The 5,895-nt window shown below is 39.0% G+C and overlaps 1 non-coding gene across 1 annotated transcript; it reads left to right on the top strand.

The window, feature by feature from the left end:
- Positions 1–368: 368 nt before the first annotated feature.
- LOC142992262 (U4 spliceosomal RNA) lies at positions 369–509 on the top strand. Its single transcript, XR_012961023.1, has one exon. It is a non-coding gene; the product is annotated as a U4 spliceosomal RNA (small nuclear RNA).
- The last annotated feature ends 5,386 nt before the right edge of the window (positions 510–5,895 follow it).

Below are 5,895 nucleotides of genomic sequence, written 5' to 3'. Positions count from 1 at the left end.
AAAACAATGGCAGTACCTCTCTTTAGACCAGTGGTTCCGAAACTTTTTCTGCAGGGCCCCCATTTTAAAGATCAGAAATCCCCCCCTGATTATAAATGTAACCTTTGTTAATCCTTTGATTATTCATAGTCAAAATTTAGCAAACCTTAAAATTCTCCAAAGTGTGTGTCAACACTGTGTTTGACAAACCCCCTTCAATACAAAGTGGTGATGTTTTCTGACAGATTTGTTTGTCTGTATGTTTTTTTTTTAGTATAAGTAGTAAATGATATACTCCGTATTACTAAAGTCAGAGATGTATTTGTGTTAAACCCTAACATAGAGTATGTGGACCTGACACACTGCTGTCTCCTCTCAGCTCTGTTGTCAGCCTTACACAGTGGCAGTATTGTAGCCTGTGAAGTACATGTGAGGCATGATTATTGCTAGTTGAAAACTTTACCCAATATCCCACCATGATGACAACTTGAAATACATTCAGCTATGGGGACTGATACTTTGAAAATAAGACACAATGCCAATTCCCAGCTTTCTTTGTTCCAGTTTTGTGCATATCTGTACTTGGTTGTATTGAATATCTGAATGTCTGTTTTCTATCATGATGATCAAAGCAAATATAGGACATCTCAAATCATCTCAAGACAAGTTATTGTCTTAGTTCTATACAACCATACATACATATAGAAAGACAAGTAACAGCTAATATTCAGCTCAACATCCTTTGTCCTATTACCTTTTTGACACTACTGTATCTTTTATAGGAATGTAGACGGGGGGGGAATATCTGAGGCAGTGTTCAATCCCTACCAAGGTCAAGAGTAGAAGTGCAAGAGAGAAGAAGAGGTGTGAAATTGGTATTTCATCCCCAATGGAAAAGCTAAATCTCCTAAGGGAGGTAATATAAGATTTTTTCTATTTCTCACATCCAGTATTTACCAGAAAATTACATCTTTATTTTAATTATAGCACTAGAAATTATTCCCGAATGCTCCCGAATGCTGCAATGACAAACATTCACTGATATTAAACTAGGTCGTTCTTATTGGACACTCTTCAATGAACCAAAAAGTCATTGTGACAGCTTCATTTCAAATCTTATAAGAGACCAAAAATGTTACTGCTGAGCGCTTGATTTATTTTAACGATAATGGTAATTCATCCTAAAATTATTATTATTATTATTATTATTTATTCAGGTGGAGATGGACATTTTAAACCTTGGAGATGCAAGTGGGATGGAGAACACTCTGACACTGAGGCAGTATATATATATATAACCAATGAGTCTGTTTGCTGTTTCAACACATTATGGCATTACAGTGAGCAGAACACTGCTTTAATGCAACTGTGTGTCCCAATATAGAAAAAAACAACCAAAAGTGAATCGCAGTTGCACGCAGCAATGACACAGATCATGAGAATAATTCATTAGGCCCACAGCCAATAATTGGCAGTGGGGGAGGGCTTCTGTCATCTGCCTGCGGCCTGCAGGTTGACATCATCATGTGTGGCACCTGTTTGCAAGAGATTTATAGGTTCTATGTGAGGCCTGGGAGTGTTTAATATCAAAGGTAATGACAGATTCTTCATCATGCTTGTTTTCATGCAGAAATAAGCATTCAGCCAGTTTGCTCCTTTGCACCGAGAAACCAATCTAAAAATCCTACCTTGCTGAATGCATACATGAACCAGCTGTTTGACAAATAACCTGCCGGTTTAGAAAGTAGCAGTAACTAATGTGTCGAATGTGAGAAAAAAAGCATTGATCGTGAGGGAGTCATTTACTCCCTATTGAGAAGCGATTTGTTGGGTGTTTTTGTAGAATGTGAAGAATGGTTTCTTGATATTAGAGGTGTGGGTCTTTGGGTGTGGGCTGTGCATGATGTGTACCACGCCAAAGTTCAAGCCAAAGGTGCTTTAATGATCCGGAAAGATGGTCATTGAACAAGACTGAAGGGCAATGAATCCATTGCCAAAGAGATGTATCAATGTGATTGCAAACCAGAACCCTCAGAGCGCCGATTGTAATCTCCCCCACCCCCACTCCCGACCCATGATTCCTTGCATCTCTGAGCATATCAGGGTAAGAAGGTGAAACCCATGTTAGATAATGACACTTTCATGGGAAATACATTGACCATTGAGACCTCAACCCTTGAGACCTCAGAAAGGCTCTCACAAAAGCAATTATGCAGCATATTTGTCTGGAATCTCTTTCATGCGGCAGCAATGTGTCAATAACATTAAAAGCGCAACGCTAAGTAGTACTGAAGACGGTTTGTGGAATGTCACTGCAAGATCACATGAAGACACCCTGTATTGCAATGGTTATTTGAAAAAAGTGGCAGATGAACTGAATGTGTACTACTGAATCTTTGAAGGGGGAAATGTTTTACATGGTCATATTCAGATTGATAAAACTTAAGCATAGGCACAGTGTTGAGTCTTAGAGATTCACAATAGCAGAGCTTCAGGACAGAATATTGGCACATAATTCATCCAGCCGGCAGTTGTTACCAGTTCATAGATGGCTAGTCTGGATCCCATCTATCAAAACCACCCTTTATGACCCACCCATATATTTTTCAGTTAAATACACGTTGAAGAAAGCAATGTGTATGACAACAAAATACTTTAAATGAAAAAGCTCTCACTGCTCACCGAACAGTCTGATTCACCATCTAACCCTGCAATACATGTCCAAAACCCATGAAGCCAGTCTGTGATTGTGATTGACACTATTCATAAACACATCACAAAAGGTTTGGTTTTGATTCAGGAGCAGCAACCCTTTCAACTGAATCTTTATTCAGAAGAATCTTCTTTCTGATGCTGCTGTTTGGGGTAAAAACAGCAGATCACCTGTTTCCACCTCTAGAATGCCGAACACAAAACATTATGAATCATTATGTTTATGATCAGCGAAAGCAAATGATTGTCTGACAACACAAAAGAGAAAAAAATGGCATCTCAAAGCTTCGGTACCCATAACAATTAATTGTGTAAATTGAGAATTTTAATTATTTCTTAAAGTCAGTTGATGAACAAGAATGCTTTTTGTTTTATATCATACTCCCCAAATGTATAGCCAATTTCAGTAGACAGTCCCACTATGAAAGTCCTACCTTTAAACTTTAAAGGTAGGACTTGAATTGTGTTCCTTTAAAGTTTAAAGGAACACAATCAGGGTTTTTTTTCAGCCGAAATAGACTGTACAACTCTATTAATATATGTCGACACAGCATGTGTCACTGTAAACACCTCGCTGAGCACAACTTGCCCTATCAATCATTCAGGAGACCTTTTAGTCCTGCTGCTTCCCTGTCGCACTGGTTTGTCTCCAGCTGAGAGTCGCAAGTGTTTATTGGCTTTGGTATCAGTGGGACTTTAGCAGTGGCCCACCTCCCCTTTAATTCTGAGATTCCTGGCAAGCCCCAGTTTGACTTCAAGTATCGACTAGAGTTTCTCTTCAAGTATCCGACTCCCAACCTAAGGGAAGCCACAGTCTTATCCACAGAATGACACCAGTGAGCCACACTTGCGCTTCCGATGAAATTGAAGTGGAAACTATCAATCGCTATGTGTCAAATTAGGGTACATCCCATCCTACCCTATCCAAACAGGTGCAGTGATTATACAACCTCACATTGTGTTCCAGTGTTGAAAAATAGAAGCCAAAATGTAAAATCCTTTACCCAATTGCTCAAAGTATGCCCAGCAGCTGCCTACATAGTTTGTCGTGGGTGACAATTACGTTCTTGCTGAGCTTTTTTTTTTTTAAATCAAATTTCTTTAAGACTTGTTTAATAGATACATTGCACTAAATGTCTACGTGTAGAACTACTTGATTCATACATACAATTATTTCTGAAATAATGACAAGCAAGCACTGACCTGACCTGTAGACGGTGAGTAAAGGTCCAATCAGCAATGAATTTTTGGGCTGTCTTTGTCATCAATCATCAATGACGCTGCTCGATCACAGTGTGACCTAGATACAGTACACTGTGCATCTACAGATGGAAGATTTAACACTCAACCAAAAGCAGTCTGGGGTAAAGTGTCTGTAATTTAGGAACAAAATTGAACTAATGTAAGGAATACTGCATGAAATGCTTAGGTTCAATCTGTGTAATAAGAGAGAGAGACAGAGACAGAGAGATGCATAGAAGCTTGAATGTTTATTATGACAAATATTAGCATGAATTGTAATATTATTACTAGTAGTGGTAAACTGATTTTAGTAATGGTATGAGTAATTTGCACTCAAATAAATTAATCAATTTAATTAATTAACTAATTAATTAGTAATAGTAGTAGGAGTAGTAGAAGTGCTAAATGTACTAGTAAAAGTACTTATTGGACATTCTGGCGACTGCTAGGGTGCTGTTGGGTCATACCTGGTAGGTTACAGAAGAAGTGATAGTATGAGTGGTAGTAATAGCAGTGGGAACCATAGATGGGACAGGAAACGGCACCCCCCATTATCCGCCATCACTCCTGAGGCAGTTTACGGATGGGTCATGAGTAAGAAAATGTTCCCGAACCGTGCCGGTCTGGTGGACTGAACAATATCCTTAGATAGTAGGCATATTATTGCGGTAACAATAGAGCAAGAAAATTAAGGAGGCCATTCTACTGATTGCGGTGCTACAGCAACCATGATAGGGCACAAAATTGGAAAACGTTGAAAATATAGGATGCATATTCGTCATTTTTGAATGTTTTACATAAATGCGATAAGATATGCTTCCATACACTGCAATCTTGTAGAAGTCTTTAACCATAATTTGAATAAAAACATCTTATCCATCTAACAATGGATCCTGAACAAATGATATATCTCCTTTTCCCCCCTCAAGACTAAACTGTCAGACTGTAGCCATCGTATTAATATTGCTGCTTGCAGCTATAATTTAACTAGGTTAACAGGAACCCAGGTCTCTGGTGCCCTGGATATCATTGTGCCTTTTGAGTAGAAATGGTTGAATAGTTATGTTGTCCCCTCCCTAGTCTTGGCATACAATTAACCTTCAGTCATCATTTCACTCAAAAGTGTTATCTATAATCATCTAAATGACTGTATCACCGCAGGAGTCACCTGTTATTTTGATGGCCCTTCAGTAGCAGGAAACAGTTGATATGAGCCAGATCTTCCAACAGAGAATGCAGTGAATATTTAGCCTATGTTGCCTGGGAAATTAGTTTAGAATACTTCAATGTAAACAATGCATGCACCTCCAACTGCAGGATTAACCACAGGAGGATTAGTCGCAAGAACTCATACATTCAAGAAAGATGTAAGAAATGGAATGTAAGAAGCATGTTTTTAATCTTGGCAAAATGCAATTTTCAGCTTGATATAATGGTCTGTCCTTAAGGATTTTCATCCACTTTTCTGACATTTCCTTCATTCATCAAGTTCAGAAGTTGAACTTACAGGAAATTAATAGAGGCATCACCTCACAGGGAAGCTAACCCTCAAACAAGATCAAGCAGACTCATGCTGAGTAGATAGGACCACTTATGTCAGGTAGCAGGAGGCTCTGTTATTGTCAAACAAATGTTATTAAGTCTTTTTATTATACTTAATCATGGCAGTTAACATTTGGCCAACATAAACTGACCTGCCCACCTGTATAGTAAATATAAGAAAACGCATCTGCAAAATGGCTGGTTTTATACTGGGAAGGCTAACAAGGGAAATGGAGAGCATGTGTAGTGATGAGAACTGAAGAAGACTGCTGATTGGCTGAATAGGGTCATGTGGCTGAAAGGAGGGGGAATTACATGGTGAGGAGATACACAGATAGCCTGAGGCATCCCTGTAAAGGCAGCAGCCCACTGGGATTCCTCTATGTCAGGGGTGGTGAACCTGCGGCGTGCGAGCCGCAT

The sequence above is a fragment of the Genypterus blacodes genome, unplaced genomic scaffold, assembly GCF_046128005.1.
Source record: "Genypterus blacodes isolate CSIRO-AG114 ecotype Tasmania unplaced genomic scaffold, CSIRO-AGI_Gbla_v1 ptg000021l_1, whole genome shotgun sequence".
In the NCBI taxonomy this organism is placed as follows: domain Eukaryota; kingdom Metazoa; phylum Chordata; class Actinopteri; order Ophidiiformes; family Ophidiidae; genus Genypterus; species Genypterus blacodes.
The sequence above is the reverse complement of the archived record's forward strand: the minus strand, read 5'-3'. Positions and strand labels throughout refer to the sequence as shown.